The sequence below is a fragment of the Coenobita brevimanus genome, chromosome 30 (assembly GCF_032717465.1).
Source record: "Coenobita brevimanus isolate Jiangsu-jjx chromosome 30, ASM3271746v2, whole genome shotgun sequence".
Lineage (NCBI taxonomy): Eukaryota > Metazoa > Arthropoda > Malacostraca > Decapoda > Coenobitidae > Coenobita > Coenobita brevimanus.
This window is the reverse complement of record NC_136983.1, coordinates 22,029,615-22,048,855: the sequence shown is the minus strand read 5'-3', so window position 1 is coordinate 22,048,855 and position 19,241 is coordinate 22,029,615.

The following is a 19,241-nucleotide window of genomic DNA, read 5'->3' as shown; positions in this document are numbered from 1 at the left end:
GATTTGTTTGTGGCCACCCCTTACCGGATAAAGGCGTCTGGCAATATATATATATATATATATATATATATATATCATCTCATCTCATCTTATCAGCCGTTTGTGTGTCTACTGCAGGACCGGCCTATCCCGACTGAAGCAGGGACGATACAGTCAATGTATCTCCACCAAGTGGCTTAGGCTGTCTGGTAGAGATTGTATGTAGGGTGAGAAGTGCTTGTAAGTGTAACTGTAGTGTTGGAGTGGCTTTGGATATGTGTGTGTAGTCTTTGAACCGAGTGTAATTGGCTCGCGCAAACCGACTGGTTGCAAGCATACTTTATAGTATGTGGCACTGGTTCAACCACGGCACCCCTTGTGTCCGCCAATGCAGTACGTGGCCTGAAGAACGTTCCCAAAGTTTATTACCCTGGCGGGGTGCGAACCCTCATTCTTCAGTGTACGAGAACGCATACTTGACCACTGTACCACAGAGGCTCCATATATATATATATATATATATATATATATATATATATATATATATATATATATATATAATCATGCCCAGCAAAACCAGCATGATGATATACACGATTTATTGGCGACTTTTCAGTTTATACAAAAACCAACTTTAAATCTGAAAGAGAAGAAAATAAAAAATAAAATCGGTATATAATTTTCTTATCGTCATCTGACAATAATATAAAGGAACAGGGAACTGAGGAAGTTAAATGACACACAGTATATACATTTTACTAATCAAAGACAAAGCAACTGTATAGAGGAGTCATATGAGCCAAGAGATGGCCGTACTGTAGCTCTGCTGAGTAGAGACTCTGGTATTACTTTCATGTCATCCTGTACAATGAACATTTTTTTTTTTAATGGCCATCCCCCACAGTGCAGGACATTAGGCCAAAGAATATATAGTTTACATGATTCAGCACCTCTCATCAGCACCGCACATGACAGCCGTTCTAAGTAGCCAAGCGTGGAAGCAACATGTTCAAAAAGGCCTTGAGATCGCCTAGACGCACCTCTTCTTCCCTGACAGATAAGATGGGTCGTATATCCTCACCCAGGTCGGCAGTCGGGAGTAGATCGTAGAGGTTGGAGTATATTGTGGCTCCGAGCTGATACAACCTAGTGTGAGCATTGAGGGCCAGGAAGCGTCGGTAGAAGGCTATGTCTAGCCAATCCTTGTGGTCCATTATGGGAGGGCAAGATGGGGTGCCCTCCACTGCCAGAGGAGGGGAGCACTCTCTGACCTCTTTCTCTGCCGAGGAGCTGGTCAATGCATTCTCGGCCATGGAGACTGAGCTAAAAGAGTCCTATCCCTCCTCGGTTACTGATGGTGGTTGGTGAACGTCAGCGATATGTCTGCTGCCTGGATCAGGATTGATGATCAAGGATACAGTCATCCAGGTGAGGGGAGCATCTAGCCTCAGCTCTTCCGCAGTGTTGTGCAGGGGGCAGCAGGATGCAGCTGCCAGGCTGGGTGCTCCTGACGGTGACAAACAGAGTGAACATCGTGGGCAAAGCACTCGGGGATGACAAGAAGAGGGAGCCCATTCTTCTCAAAGATCTTAGGAAGAAGAACACGCAAAGCCCATTTGTCATCCCCACAAAAAGCCTTTGCCGTTGCGATGCACACCTCGATGATGGTGGTTACCTCCCCAAAAGTCTGAGGATCACTGGTCTGGCGTCCCTGGGTCGTGAAATGTCACCGTGCATAGGTAGAACACGGCCACACCTCCCCGTCTAGTAACATCCTGAGCCTCAGGAGAATCCCAAGAAGAGAAAACTTCACTAGCTCACCATCACTGAGGGAGCACTGCAATTTTTTCTTTTATGCGAGGAACGAGGAACCAAAGACCACGAGCCCACAATAACTGTTCCTTCCATGAGAAAAACAAAATACAAGAGAGAGCAAAATTCAAGATCCAATCATTTTGAGATGTCTGGACACACTGCATTTAAAAGACTGGAGATCATAGGAAGCAGGAAATGCAGACAGAAGTAGGCAGTTCCAGAGTTGACCCGTTGCATAAGTGAAGGACTGAGAGTAACGGTTAACTCTTGCATTAGAGAGTTGGACAGAAAAGGAATGAGAGTTTGCTGCTAGATGGGTGCTACGAGCCCGTCGTAAAGGTGGAGGAATACATGCAGACAGTTCAGAGGAGCAGTGACCATTGAAGCAGCGATAGAAAAGAGATAAAGATGCAACATTACAGCAAAGAGACAGAAGCTGAAGGGAGTCAGTAGAATGAGAGTTAATGAGACGAAATGCCTTTGACTCCACCCTACTGAGAAGAGCTGTATGTGGGGAACCTCCCCACACGAGAGTTGTACACCACACAGGGGCGGATAAAACCCGTGTATAGAGACAACAATTGTACAGGGGTAAAGAAGGAATGGAGTCGGCTTAGCACAATCTTGGAAGCAGATTTTACAAGAGATGTAAAATGAGCTTTCCAAGATAAGTCCCAAGTAAATGAAACCCCAAGCAAGTTCAAGGAAGATGCAGGATTAAGCTGAATATTATTAAACATTAGTGGGTACACCTGTGGAAGATTTTGTCGGGTCGAAAAGTGTAAGAACTGAGTCTTTGATGCATTGAAAACAAGATTATTTTTACCCCAGTCAGAGATACGAGCCAAGTAAGACATTAGATGTGCCATAGCCTCATCCCTTGTCTGTTGAAGTAACTGCTGAGATGGGCGTTGAGGGAACCGAATGGAAAGATGAAGGGTGGAGTCATCAGTGTATGTGTTTATAGGGTTAGATGAACAGCTTAGAAGGTCATTGATGAATAAAAAGAAGAGAGTTGGTGATAGGACAGAGTCTTGAGAAACACTACTTTTGATAGATCTAGGAGAAGAACGATGGCCGTCTACAACAGCGGCTATAGAACTACCAGAAAGGAAGCTAGAGATGAAGGCACAGATAGAAGGATAGAAACCGTAAGACGGCAGTTTGGAAATTAAAGATTTATGCCAGACTTGGTCGAAAGCCATTGAGATGTTAAGTGCAATGGCAAAGCTTTCGCCATAGTCCCGAAAGGAGGATGACCAGGAGTCTGAAAGGTAGGTGAGAAGATCGCCAGTGGAGCGTCCCTGACGGAACTCATACTGACGACCAGAAAGAAGGTTGTAAAAGGAAAAATGCTTTAAAATTTTTCTATTAAGAATTGACTCGGAAACTTTTGAGATACAGGATGTTAAAGCAATTGGACGATAGTTAGAGGGTTGGGAATGGTCACCCTTCTTTGGGACTGGCTGAATGAGAGCAAACTTCCAACAAGAAGGAAAGGTACAAGCTGAAAAAGAAAGGCGAAAGAGTTTGCCTAGGCAGGGTGTAAGCACAGAAGCACAGTTCTTGAGAACAACAGGAGGAACTCCATCAGGCCCATATGCCCTGTTAGTATTGAGGCCAGTGATGGCAGAAAATACATCAGGTGAAGAAATTTTAATGTCAGCTATGAGGAAGTCAGAGGGAAGAAGTGATGGAGGACCAGCACTGGAATCGTCTATGGTGGATTTGGAGGAGAGTCTGAGCGAAGAGATTTGCTTTATCAACAGAAGAAATTGATACAGAACCATCAGAGTAGAAAAGAGGACGGAAGGATGATGATGTAAAGTTGTTAGCAAGGTTTCTGGAAAGGTGTCAGAAGAAGTGGGAAGAATTCGAGTTTGAGAGATGAGAGCATTTAGTACAGATGAAATTATTTTTAGCAGAGCAAAGGACAGACTTAGCACGATTCCAGACGGATATGTATAAAAGATGTGATTCAGGGGTGGGTTGGCTCCGATACCTTTTATAGGCTCTCTATTTGTTGCAGAGAGCATTAGAACAAGCGTGATTAAACCAAGGCTTTCTTGCATTAGTCCAAGGATATGAGAATGGAATGTATGCTTCCATGCCCGAGAGAATAACCTCCGTAATGCGCAAGGCACACTCATATCGCTCCGGGCCATAGAAGCAATAATCATTCCAGGGAAAACCATAGTACTGCTTGAGGGCCTCCCAATCAGCAGCTCCAAAGTGCCACAGCCGACGTTTCTTTGGAGGGTCCACAGGCCCTACTGGAGTGATAGGACAGGTTAAGTGACAAGGTTGTGATCGGAGGAGCCCAACATAGAGAAAAGATTAACAGTGTAAGTAGAAGGATCAGGTTTAAGGAAGAGGTCAAGTATGTTGGAGCTCTCTCCAAGGTGGTCAGGGATACAGGTAGGGTGCTGTACAAGCTGCTCTAGGTCATTAAGGATAGAAAAGGTGTAGGTTTGTTTACCAGGTGGATCAGTGAAAGGAGAGTAGAGCCAAAGGTGGTGGTGAACATTGAAATCTCCTAGAATGGAGATTTCAGAGAAAGGAGAAATGGATAGAATGTGTTCCATCATAGAAGTATGATAGTCGAAGAAGTTTTTATAGTCAGTAGAATTAGGGGATAAGTAAACAGCACAGATATACTTAGTCAGAGAATGACAGGAAAGCCGAAGCCAGAGTGAAGAGTATTGTGAAGAATCGAGTTCAGGAACATGAGAATAAGATAAGTTGTTGTGTATATATACACAACAGCCACCATTGGCTTTGAAATGAGTATAGAGAGTGTAGGAGGATACAGAAAAGGGTTTGCTGTCAGTTGCCTCAGACAGCTGAGTCTCAGTTATGAAAAGAAGGTGAGGTTTAGAGGAGGAGAGGTGGTGCTCAACAGAGGGAAAGTTGGAAGAAAGGCCACGAATGTTGCAGAAATGAAGAAGCGAGTCAGACAGTGGTTCCAGGCAGCTCAAGTCGTCACCAGGAAAGGGGAAGAAGGTGGGAGCATTTATGGTCACCCCCCTGGGGACTTCGAGGCTATGTATTTCAAAGCCATGAGGTTTTGGTGCAATGACAGTCTGGCAGTGCATGGAAACATCAGAGCCAGTATCCTGACGCATGATGAATTCATACCCCTCCCTGAGGTTGAACCAAACCATGGTTCCTTTGATCTTCTGGGCCGCCTGAGACTGAGGCCTGCTAGTTGCCCCCCTCAACAGGTTGCAGGCAATAACAGTAGATGCGTTCATCATGATGCTCCTCTTGGTCTCTCTCTCCTCTCTGACGTTGAAGTCCTCTCTGCCCTCAAGCACAGTTCGAAAGTTTCTAATATTTATAGGGTGGCTTTACAATTCAAAATGGTTTCGAACAGCTAAGATGGTTTTGAGACAGGGATTCCTCTCCTATAAAACTTTCCCTGATGCTCGGCAATCCTAGTAGTTAGATGGCGCTTGGTTTGACCAATATAGGCTGCATTACAGCAAACACACTGAAAATGATACACCACCGAGGAATGCAGGACATCTGGGACACGGTCTTTAAATATGAGGCACTGAGCCAGGTTTGGAGAAGATTTGAATACCACCCTCAGAAATATCTGCAGAAAGAAGTCATGAATTGGTTTACACTCTATTCTGTAAAAATTTTGATTTAGGACCTAAATAGGGTACTACAAGATAAACTTTAGCTTTATCAACCGTGTGTGTTACTTTCAATGGACCTTGCAAGAGGTGAACAAGTCAAGAGTGAGAGCAGTGGAAATGAGTTACTTGAGAGGAGCATGTGGAGTGACGTGGAGGGACAGGTTGACGAATGAAGAAGTGAAGGAACGCTGTGGGGTGGATGTGGATGTGGTTGAGAAGATTAGGAGAAATACACTCAGGTGGTTTGGACATGTGAAGAGAATGGAGAATGAAAGACATACTAAGAGGGTGTATGTAGGTGAGGTGGAGGGAGGGAGAGGGAAAGGTAGACCGAGGATGAGGTGGAGGGATGGAGTTGAGAGGTATATGAGGGAGGGGGGGTTGAGTTGGGGGGAGGGTAGTCAAATGGTGGGTGACAGAGCAACTTGGAGGCGTTTTGTCTGCGGCCACCCTTTGTGGGATTAGGGCATCGGGCTATAGATAGATAGATAGATAGATAGATAGTTCTTAATTTAGTTAGCTGTATTCGAATGTACTTGTCTACAAAATTAGTTGATTCATTTTGGTACAGGGTTTTCCTCAGAAACTGTAGCTCATTATGTAGAGAAAAATATGAGGAGCATAAATTATAGGTCCTAGTCACTAGAGTTAGAATTATATTACGTTTACACTGGAGGGGAACATTGGAGTTAAATTTAGTGGTTTATCCAGTATATGTTTGTTTCCTGTATAATGACATTGTAAAAGCTCCTCGTGTCCTCTCTATACAGATATCTAAAAAGGGAAGTTTATCTTGCTCAGTTTCACAGGTAAACTGTATATTTCCATGTTTAGAATTTAGATAATCCAAAAAGGGCACATGAGAAGGGGACCTAAAAATGGGAAAGGAGTCATCTATGTTGCATTTGAAATAAAGTGGCTTACAATGGGCAGGGCAATCTTGTAACCATGTGGATTCGTGGTGAGCCAAAAAAGCATTAGCAAGGCTGGATCCAAGTGGATTTCACATGGGTACTCCTTTGACTTGCTTAAATTGAGAGCCATTCAAAAATAAAGTAGCAGTCTTGCACTGACAGTGAGAGTAGTCTATGAAGTTGTTCTTATTTAATCCTCCAAAGCTGTTAGTTTCATTAACCCCTTAACCACGGGGCGCCACTTTCGTGACGCTTGGGAGCAAGGGATCGTACCGCGGGGCGTCACTTTTGTGATTCTGTGTTATTTTGAATTTGCCCGGGCTTTCAAATTGTGGCTTGTATCATCTATCAGTACTGCCAACGTCCAACACTAGTCAGCACTCCTAATCTCATCTATACTCTCATCCATTGTTGACAATTTAGCCATTTCTCTCCGTTCTTTACTCCCCTCCCTACCTTCCCTCCATTACCCTCTCCTCTCGCCTGCCCGGCCGTGCTGCGCTAAGTAAATCTTCCCCGGAATTTTCCACTGATTTCATCCATTGAAATAAGCCCTGTGCTCTATTCTTATACCAAATAATATATACAAAAAAGAAATAAGGTAAGTGATAGTGCCATACACCTAGAATTGACTATTTATCATCTGATAACACTTCAAGTGCACTCGATCGCTAATTTTTGCTGTTTATTTCCCCTTGAAATATGCCGTATAATTTATTCTCATAATAAAAATATATATAAGAAAGGAAGGGAGAAGCCTAAATGATATTTACATTCACCTGGAACTACCTAATTTATTATGTATTGTCTAGATTTCCTGCCAATCATTTCATAGCGTATATATTAGCAGCAGTCATCACGCTGACATTGGCAGCATTGCACTTCCCCTAGACCACCACAGCATTCAGTTTACTATCGTCTTTCAAGGTGAAACCATGTCGGATTTGCGCCTGTCCAATTCTGCCGCTTTTTAGCCTCATGCAAAGGGCCCTGTGACCTCTATCCCTACTAAACCTCGTGTGGAAAGGGGTAAAGGGCTAAGTGAGTGCTGTGGAACGTGAACTGGCAAATTTATCAATGAAAATGGACAGTGACTACGATCTTTCTGGTGACTAAAACAATGCAAGTGGAAATGTAAATAATGTGTAAACAGCAAGTGAAAGCGATGAATGTAAATATAAGTGAACAGTGGAAAATAGTTTTATAAGTTACTGCAAGTGACAGTGCATAACACAGTGTAAATAAAATAGAAATGTAAATAATGTAAATAAAATAAAGAATGTAAATAGAAATGTAAATGAGTAGCAATATAAGAATACAAGTATATATATTAGGAGTAATGAAAGTGAAAGTTTCACTCTAGCATGTATGAATACTATGAGTTATGAAAGTGGAAGTGAAAATGACAGATTCACTCTCAATGCTAGTATACAGGACGAGAAAGTGAATGCTATGCATTTTACTGAAAGAGAAATTGAATGCCTACAGTGACAATAAACTACTATTACTGAAGGAAACTTATGGATAAAGACTGTAGATATATATAAGTGTTACATACTAACAGAAATAAAAAGTGTGAGTGTTTTTATGAATAGTAAATGACAGAACACCAGCGGTGAATGAGAGCAAGTGAGAAGGTCATACGTGCTCGTAATTTTCATTGCTTTCACAGGTTTTTTTTTTTTTTAGTATGGATTCCAAACTATTTTAAAATCATAGAATAGTGTTTCTATTGATAATATCAGGCTGTGGTAATCATATTACGGGTTGTCAGGAAGTGTAAAGTGGAGACTTTACACTTCATGACAACCCGTAAGAGGTCTTCACAAGTCCTACGGTACTCGACAAAGGCTCAACAAACATCCCAGGAGAAAGCTGAAGCTATGTGCCATAAGCATATATAATTTTAATATTCTAGGACTAATAACTGATTTTTGGCAAATATTTTTAGAGAGTCTGTCGGAGTGCGACTATGCCTGCGGGACATGCAAGTCAAGCCAAAACAACCCCGCGGTTTAGGGGTTAAACAGATTATCACGGCAGATGTCCACACTCTTATCAAGGGAGATACTTGTGATAGGGATTTTACGCCAACTGAGGCCATAAAACGATCGTTAAATTTAAGTTCACAAATTTCTTTTGCAAAGGAAAAAGGATCTTTTACAGTATAATTATTAAAAGTTTTTGAGGACAGCAAAGGAACAAGATATTCATCAATATTGTAATTAACAGTATTCAAAGCTAACAATATAGGACGAAGTGGACAGTCTTCCTTATGAACCTTAGGTAAGACACACAGGACACATGGTCTCGAACCAGGCACAAATAATTCAGAGTAAATTGATTCATCAACTGTATGTTTAGATTTTCAAGTTGCAAAGAAAATTATTAACTCTGTCTTCACTCCGCAATATTACCTGAAATATATCTCCGGTCACCCTACAAAATTTTGAAGAATCACTCAGTATATCTAGCATTTTAGAGTTAGAGTCTGTCCTATCCAGTAACACTACTCCATTATCCTTGTCAGGTCTTAAAATAATTAAAGAGTTGTATGATTTCAAATCCTTGAGAGCATGCATATTCTTCTTTTGAGAAAGAATTTTGTACTTTGCAAATATAAAAACGATTAACCCGCCACATCCCGTTGACATATATATATGTCCACACCTTTTGTCACTGTCAGTCCCACTGACGTATATAAACGCATATCAATTGCAAGGTCCCTAATTTGCACAATTTTTAATTTTCGCGCATGATTTTTGGTACATATACACGGGACACCTTCCTCTTTAAGTCGCCATGCAGGGACAATGCCTTACCCAGCATGACCTCCCCCCCCCCGCACACCATTGTCTCGGCAATTCACCTGTTACCAGAGACCTGGCCAGTAAATACATGTTGTGCCATGGTACAAAATTCGGGGCCGGAGTGATTCCCCAATCGATGACAATGTGAAAGACAAAGTTTACATAGCATTAGAGGAAGAAACAGTCATAAATGATGATCAGGTCAAAAAAAGGTCAGGTATGTTGATGTGTTTGGTGAGTGAAACAATGCTTATATTGCCAATATTACTGTGTGAAAACCAACATACTCTCGTACTACATATAAATTCGTACCAAATAAATAAATACCGTTTATGAGTGGTGTGGAATAGTCACCCTCCCATAGAACTCGTTTGCCTTGGAGCCAGCCTGATAGAAAACCGGTAAGGGGTACTGATACCTGTATCGAGTATTTTAAACCTCAGGTGAGCAATTTCTTTATGAATTTTCGATGTTTCTCACCAAAAGCGGAGGTTTGAACCAAAACTTTTTCCAAAATTGGTCGGGATTGGGGGGAGTCAGTGGTGGAAAATTGGTTAGGACGGGGTGGGTTAAAAAAGCCAAATGCTTTAAACTACTTTTAAAATAATTGACGGTTCAACATTTGTTGGGAAAAAAGGCATGGTCTGATAAAATTTTAAAAAGCTTCTCAAAAGGAAGGAAATGAGGTTAAAAAAAAACTATGCTGGGGGGGGGGAGAAAACTCTAACCACCGTAGATCAAAGGGACTTGTCTACACTGCAGGGACTTCTTGACGAGAAATTATATATTACTCTGTCAGGAGACACACTTTTGGGATGTACAAAGCCAATATTTTTTTTATTATTATAATTATTTTTTTTTGATGTACGAATTTAGTTGTAGTAAGGAAATTTACATTAGTATGTTAAGTTAAGCTGGTCAGATGTATATAATCAATATATGAAACTGCAGATTTTAATTTTACCAATGACTCATCCAAACGTAGTTTTAAGGATGTTCCGTGTTTACTCTTAGTTTTAATTTCACTGGTAAGAAATTTACGTTGGCAATTGTTATACAGCCGAGTAGATTGAAGGTATTTATTGTAAGTTTTAAAGTTAAAGAATGCTGGGGTCAGGTCATGATTCTCGCAGATGTTGAGAAACTGAAGATCCAGGTCAGCTTTTTATAACTTATGATCCAGGCACTTACTGTGTCTGTTGGTTTGATGCACTGATTCTCCATAACGATACCTGATGACAGTAGAGATACTTTCATGCTGTGGGAAGCAAAATCTAATGATGGCTAGCAAAACCAGTGTGATGACATATATGATTTATTGGCGACGTTTCGGTTTATACAAAAACCACTTCAGACCTAAAAGAAAAATAAAAAATAAAACCAGTATATATATTTTTTTAATAGATAATGAATGGAGGAAGGAAAAACAAAGGGAAAAAAAATAAGTCCATGTGCCTTAAGGCATCCTCCATTCATAAAATATTTATAACAACTGGATTTGAATTGAAGTGGATTAAATGTTTGTGGGAAACAACTCCCAGGAAGTGAATTCCAGAGAGTAGTAGTTCTGAGGATAAATGAATTTTGATAAGCAGAGGTTCTGCATTGAGGGGGAGTGTGAATTCATGGGCGCTCCCAGCTGCCCGAGTATTTCGGGAGAAAATGTGAAAGGGAGGAACAATTGAATTCAGTTCGTCTGAAAACATATGGTAAAAATATCTATAAAATAATGCTAAAGAAGCAACATCTCTGTGTACTGATAATGGAGGAAGGTCTTGCCTGATGGCAGGTTTATTGATTAATCTAAAAGCTTAATTTTGAAGTTTGTTCAACTGCCTCAATGCAACCACTCCACATCCACCCCACAGTGGTGAACAGTATTCAATCTGAGGACGCATATGACTTTTGTATATTGTGGCCATCTGCTCGTCAGTGAAGAACTCACGAACTCTGTACATAAGTCCCAATTTTTTGGAAGCATTTTTAGGAAGGGATTTAACATAAGCTCTCCAGCTTAGGTTGGGGTTTAGAGTAACACCTAGGATATCAATTGTAGTGGATATGGGAATATTGACATCATTTAAAATTATGTGAGAGTCTGAGGGATTCTTTCTGTTGGAGAAATTAATGTATTTAATTTTCTGAGCATTAAATGAGACCAAATTTGTTTATCCCCATTGATTAATTTTAGAATGGTCCTGGTTCAGAGATATTGCTGGGTTTATTTAGGAATTTATAATATCAGATTGTGTAAAGGAGGTACTAAATGTGAAAGAACTATGAGGGGTTGAGTCATCACCATAAGAGTGTATTGGGTTGTGACAGATAGCAGGTCATTTATATGAATGAGAAAGAGGGTTGGTGCCAAAACTGATCTCTGAGGTACGCCAGCATTTATGGAATGAAATTGAGAATAAATACCATCTACCATGACCCGTATTTTTCTATTATGAAGGTAAGAAGAAATTAAAGGAACCAGTGATGCAAGGCCATAATGTGACGTCTTAGACAATAAGGCCCGGTGCCATACTCTGTCAAATGCTTTTGATATATCTAGTGCTATTGTGTGTGTTTCACCGTGTTGGCCTATTATTTTGTTAATCTGATGGGTAAGAAGGCAAAGAATGTCTACAGTTGAACGTTCTTGTCTAAATCCATGCTGCAGATCATTGATTAATTTATTGATTTCTAGATGGTTGATTAAGTGTTTGTTAATTAGTGTCTGTAAAACTTTGCCAAGAATGGAAGTTATTGCAATTGGTCTATAGTTTGATGGATCAGAAGTTGCCCCCTTTTTAGGAACAGGATGGATATTGGCTTCTTTCCAAGAGGCTGGAAAACTTGAGGTACGGATGCATAAGTGGACAAATTTTGCCAATACAGGAGCCAACACTGAGGAGCAGTTTTTAAGTACTACTGAAAGAATTTCATCTGAACCAGTAGCTTTGTCTGCTGAGAGATTCTGTAATACAGCTTGTACATATCTGGTGTGAATCATGAATGGAGGTATCTGAGGGGAATCAAAAATCAAGTACAGGAATATTGTAATTTTCTGTATTTTGGGTTGAGTTTGTTGAAAAAATGTCAACAAGAAGTTTGGCTTTTTCACGTAGGTCACTTACTAGATTTCCATTGAGGGACTGTAAAGGTGTAATGGAAGAGGTAGTGAAGTTAGTTTTGAATGAATAAGGGTTGACCAGATATTTTGTTATCATTTGGGTCGTTTAGTAGTTTGTTAGCACGTCTATGCAGAAAGTTTGATTTAGAAAGATTGATGATAGTTTTAGCATGGTTTCTGATATTTCTATAATAGATAGAGGCTTCTTTGGTTTTGGTCCATGTATAAGTGTTATAGGCTATTGTTTTATGTTCTGTTACTCTAGCACAATTGTGGTCAAACCATTTAGGAGAATTATATCTTTTTCTGTAACTATGATGGGGAATGAATGTTTCCATTCCGACTTTAATGAAATCCTGTATGTGGCCCAACGTGGAATTTGCATCTTGGGAGAAAAAAGAGGTCCAAGGAACATCCATGAAAAAATTATGGAGTCCCTCCCAGTCTGCCCTGTCGTAGTGTCATTTAGTCACCATGACCTGTTCAGAGCAGGAGGGTGTGGTAGGTGTTAAACCGGTGGCTTGAATCAGACAATGATCCGATGATCCGAGGGGGGACTTCACTTTGACACTATAATTATCTGAATTGGTTGTTAGAAACAAGCCCAATAGGTGGGGATTTTGATTGGGGTTGTCTGGTACACGGGTGGGTTGACTGACTAACTGGGTGAGATTAAATGAGTCTGCAAATAGCTAATATTCAAGACCAGAGTCATCAGTTCTGGCTGAATAAGTGAGCCATTCAACATTATGGACATTAAAATCACCCAGAATAGTAATTTCTGATGCAGTATTAATGTTGAGGATACTTAGTTGTGAAGACAAAGAGTCAAATAAACTCGGCTCTGGAGGGGCATTAGGGGAACGATAAACACAACAGAAATACTTACTTTTACCAAAAGAATTTAATTTGTACATGGAATAGTCGAAATAAGGACAATTAAATTTAGTAATCCCATCCAGGGCAATTTCTGATTTAGCAAGGCAACATATGCCTCCTTTGGGTTTGAAATTTTGAATCAAGATTTAACCAGGAAAATTAAATCTAGCTAAATCAGAGGTGGAGCTTACTTGTGTCTCTGTCAAAAATAGCAGATCAGAGGATTCAAACTGGAGGAAATTTTGAACAGAGTTGATGTTGAAGTGAAGTCCCCTAATACTGCAAAAGAACATTTTACTGCACCGACGAGCAGATTTAGGGCACCACAACACTGGAGGTGGCACAGTCGCTTATCCTCAACTGACAATAATATAAAAGAATAGGGAACTGTGCAAGTTACATGACACACAGTATATACAATGTACCAGTTAAAAACAGAGCAACTGTGTGGAGAAGTCATGTGAGCCAGGAGATGGGTGTAGCTCTACTGTGAATAGAGACTCACTATTACTTTCATCAGGTCGTCCTGTGCAGTGAACAAAATTCGAAAGTTTTGACTATTCCTAGGGTGGCTTTCCCATTCTCTCTCTCTCTCTCTCTCTCTCTCTCTCTCTCTCTCTCTCTATATATATATATATATATATATATATATATATATATATATTATTTTGCATGAGGGAGTCTTATGAAACAAGACAATAGATTCTGTATAGCGTTCCTTATTCCCGTCACTTCTTATACTTATGCCTTGGCTGAGGCGTGTGCTGGCTACCAAAAAAAACAAAAACACACACGTTCTTGTATTTAGTACAAGTAAGTAGAATAGAACAGTTTAATAACTCATCAAAGCAAAAGGTATAAAGGAAGAGATACTAGAAAGCCTCTTAAACTCAGCAGAAATTTGGCTGAAGTGGTTTTTTATCCCCTAACCGCCGGGTGTCTGTCGAAATTGTAAAAAATCGGTGGCACGGAGATGCTGGGTGTCAGAAGGAACCGCGCTTATTTTTCCAGCACAGTTTGAAGTGGCTGCCACTTTATCTCGTTACCAAAAGCTCGGGGAAAACTCCCACTCTAAGTCTACTAATACCAAGTTGGTTCACTTCCTTCTAAAACGGCTCCAAGCTCGAGCAGGGGGCGGAGCATCGGAGTGACGTCGACTGGCTCTGGCACAAAACACCAGCTCAGTTGACTCCTGACCATGATGGAGGGTGGATGTTTGCTCCATTACTCAGACCATGACACATTTTATAGGTTTGGTGAAGTGAGGGAAGGGACTGAAATGTGTGAGGGAAGGTGTGGGGATGTGATGGAAGGTGTAGGGGTGTGAGGAAAGTACTTCTTCCGCTGCTTCGTTTTCCCTTGTTGTAAATGTTTAATTTGAGTCTGCGGTTTTATACTTTTTCTGTTACTTAAGACAACTGACGTCACACTCAAGCCAAGCCTCCCTGCGCCCTGATGAAAAGTGAACCGACTTGGTATTAGCAGACTTAGCTTTCACCAGCCTGCTCAGCCATACCCAAGTCGTTTCTGTGACTGCCAGACGTAGGACGATCTTTTCCTAACCTTTCGTCGAATTTCATTTCCATCCCACGTGGACTTTTGCCTCATACACCCCTGCCATGCCTCATTCCAAGGATACTAGGAAAGGACTCAGTGATAGTGCCATAGGATGTGCCTTGGACACCACTGTGTCTAGTTTGTCTAGTGATGAAGAATTTATCATGTTGAGAGCAAAGCCATTGTTGGGGCAATGGGCAGATGCACGAACACATCATGTTCTTGCAGCGAAAATTAGTCATATTCCTAACGTCATTACTCATCAAGCCAACGACCTACAGACCTGGGGATACTTTCATTCGCAAGAAGATGAGTTAATGAGTAATATGGTCTTTCATTCGTTTCCCTAACTGCTATAGTTTCTGAGAAATGAAGGCTAGAAGGCTAGAAGGCTAGAAGCAAAGTTTTTTTTTTTTTTTTTTTTTTTGTACTAAGGTGAGGCGCGGACATAATTTAACCTGGTGTCAGCGTGTTGTAAGTGGAAGCACCTAGGTATAAGAGAGAGAGAGAGAGAGAGAGAGTGTGTGTGTATGTGTGTGTGTGTGTGTGTGTAAACATAACCCCTTCTCATCGAGGGGACTTTAAGCCCTACACTCCAATGGTGTACTTATTTTCTTGCTATGTGCAGACCGTCGGTGAATGGGGACAACAACCTTGTCTCATTTAATTCTAGTAAAAGCAATATATACAATTTAGTAATAGACAGATATTGCCAGATTCGTACATTACCTTCAGTGCTACTAATTTTCCCAGCTCCAAAAGTATTGAAATTCTCAGTGTCTTACTTAACAATCCCCTCACCTGGACCTATCATGTTAGATCACTTGCTAAAACCGCCTCAAAGAAACTTGGATTACTGTACAGAGTCCGTAACTTCTTCATTGACGAGCAGTTAGTTATAATTTATAAGAGTCATGTGCGCTCTCAGCTTGAATATCGCTCACCCTTGTGGAGAGGATGTGGAGAGGTTGCATTAAAACTAGTAGACAAGATTCAGAACAAAGCTGTTAGATTTATTAATAACCCTGCTATTACTAATAAACTACCTCCCCTACAAGTAAGAAAGTTTGCCTCCCTTGCATTATTTTAGATATTTTTATGGCAAATGCTCAGACGAAGTTGCGTCCATGGTGCCACCTCTCCATGCCTTCCCTCGTGCTACACGGGCATCTGGTAGCTCTCATGACTGGAATGTCACTCAGCCATATTGCAGAACTTCTGCCTATCAGAATATTTTGACTCCCCGAACTGCATCTCTCTGCAACTCGCTTCCCCAGAGTTGTTTCCCTCTAAACTTCAACATACAGCTGTTCAAGTCTAACTGTTACAGATATTTTATGAACAGAGGACACCGGTAATCTGGTGTATGGATTATTTTTTTTATTCATTTGTTTCTCCTTCCTCTGTTCTGTTATTTGAAAAAAAAAAAGTTATATACACCTAAGGAGAGAATTTTCTAACCATTGGTATCTATAATAGCATTTATTAATCTTTTCACTGCTTGAAGGCCTTTCGAAAAACATCATCTGGAGGTCGCAGGAAAAAATGTACAAGACGACATCCGATTGAAGTGGTTAAAGAGGAAATAAGCTGTCTGTTGGCGTAATAATGTAATCAAGTCTATATCTATTTCTCCATCCATCATCATTATCTTTTTTGCCCCATCAGTAACATAGAAGCCCAGAGACAGGATAGTCACTCGAATATTTCAGGCAAAGATTATCAGCATTGCCCGTCCCAAAGTAGCATAAGTGAGCAATATTTCCCAACGATTTTTTCACATCTGATTGCAACGCCATCATCCAGTACTCCACCAGGAGTTTAATTTTAGTTTTTCTGCACACGTTGTAAATGCTGTAACGAGTGCCTGATGTAGCGTTTTTAACAAAACCTCGTTATGTAGTAACATGGCAAGGGGATGACTCTACACGTTCGCAAGTGTACTGTACAAGTCAGTCCTTGTGCAGACATTTGTGGTTTTGTATTACCACGCCTGTAAACGTAACCAATTATGAAAATATATATATATATATATATATATATACATATATATATATATATATATATATATATATATATATATATATATATATATATATACAGTATATTTGTACTGAGAAATCAAGCCCATAGCACATATTTCCCTGTTTCTGCCCCTGTCTCTTCAGCTGTTAGATTCTTCACTCCTACTCTCACCTCTCCTTTTCGGACACACGTCTTATTTACTCATGTTCCTCTCCTGTGCTGCATCCTTTCCCCTTTGTTATATCCGGTACATTTTTAACCATTATTCTTTTCCGTCATCCTCGCTGATTTCGCTCTGTTACCCTTCGCATCTCTTTGTAACAAAGGGTCATAATGGGAGCTGATTTTCGTTCGCAGTTTTGTCTGTGTATTATACCTCAGTAGCCTCTAGCATGACATCGATGCAAACAACGTGGATTATAAAGCTATCCGGAAAACATTCACAGCCAATATAAAGTGATTTATTCTTCTCACAACACACTACTATATCCTTGTACGATACTGATCCGAACTATGTTGATATAACATCAGCAATGGACAGATAAAAAAAATGCTAAGTATAATATGGAAAATAAATCGTTAAGGCAGAGGTGCAACGAAGCCTCCTGTTACCAACTGTATCACGACCATTAATTCACTCTTCCCGACGACTTACTTTATATTATTGTTCTTGCTTTTTCTATCTGTCTATTGCCAAACGCCTTAATCCCATAAGGGGTGGCCACAAACAAATCGCCTCCATGTCGCTCTGTCCCCCCGACGACTTACGTTATAATATTGTTCTTGCTTTTTCTATCTATCTATTGCCAGACGCCTTGATCCCGTAAGGGGTGGCCACAAACAAATCGCCTCCATGTCGCTCTGTCCCCCGCCATTTCACTGCCCTGCTCCCAGCTCAAACCCCCCCTCACTCATATACATCTCCACTCCATCCCTCCATCTCATCCTCGGCCTCCCCCTCCCTGGTGATTATATTCAGATTAAGGGAGCTCTTTATTAGAAAAGTGGTTAATAGAAGTTTTGTCAAACTCATCTAGTTAAAACATCTCTGCCAAGCTGAGTAAAATCGTCTGAGGATGACCTTATTAAAGAAAAAATATATATTTCTTCGAATTAGAGATGTACCGTTTGCTCTTCACAGCCACGTGCTTGTCGTTATCAATGCCTCCATCTTCCTACCAATGCCCGATTTTTTTTCCGCACCTGGAGGAGCTGCCCAGTATAGCACTTGTCCCTAACTGTGCCACTCACGCCACCCCTTCCTCCCTCACTTACTGAATCACTGTAATGTCTTGGAGAATGACGACCAGGCCTTATGGGGGGAGTTTTAAGGAAACGAAATTTTGTACAGCGGTAGACTTTCCTAGGTTTGAGGCAGGGTGGGACCCCAAAGAAGGGCCGCTCCCCACGGGAACGAAGGTCCCCATGTGTCTCACCCAAAACCGTTAGCCACCCCCCCCCCACTTTTCTTACATAGGAACAAGAATTTTTGCACAATGGTAAGGCTTCATTTGCACCAGGTTACCCCAAAGGACTGAACCCCCCACAGGGAGGGGCGATCATCAGGGGGTCTCGGCTAAAATCTTTAGGCACAGCCAAAGTTTTAATCGAAGTACATGGAATTTTGCACATTGATATATGTTCACCCCTGCCACGTTTTGGGAAAGGTTGAACCACCCGTGGTTGCCTCTGACAGGGGAGGGGGCGGCCTCTTTGTCTGCCTGCAAAGCCATTATGCACTGCAATTGTTTTGCATATTTGTAAGCATGTCCTCCAGCTTCATTTTTGGCAGGGTGGAACCCCCGATGACCACCCTCACGGGTGGAGGAGCGTCCTTGGGGGGATAGTGCCACAGTGTTTTATCTAAGAACATTAAATTGTGCACAATGGCAGGTCTTTATTGGGACCCACATTATAGGCTGGGTGAGACCCTCAAAGGCCACCCCCTACAAAGGGGTGAGGGATGACCCAGAGGATCCTAGCCAGAGCCATGAAGCACGGTCATGATTTTTAACCTAGGAACACTAACTTTGGCATACTGGTAGACTTTCACCCCGACCAGTTTTAGATAGGACTGGACCCCTGATGACCACCTTCTCTAGATGGATTGCCTCCAGGAGGGACAATCATGGTTTTAGCAGGCAAACTATTTTGCACAGCAGTAAACCTTCACTGGAACCAGATTTTATAGGAGGTGGACCACTAGGGTTCTTTCGTCCACCTCGCCACAAATAATTATTTCTTTCCCTTTATAATATTGCAAGGGTGGGGGTGGCTATCAAAGGTGTTTTTTGTCTTTTTTTAGTATGTTCAAGTTTAGGTATATAGTGTCCTTCGCCGACGCTCAACAGTCCTATGTGACATACACTTTCTTTTGCCATCACTTCCGTGCTGATGCCCACCGTCGATACCCAGCCCTAGCTTAGGCTATTATATTCACGACTGGTGTGATGTTATTCAAGGATGTACTCTTAAGATACATCAGTGGGTCTTGTGG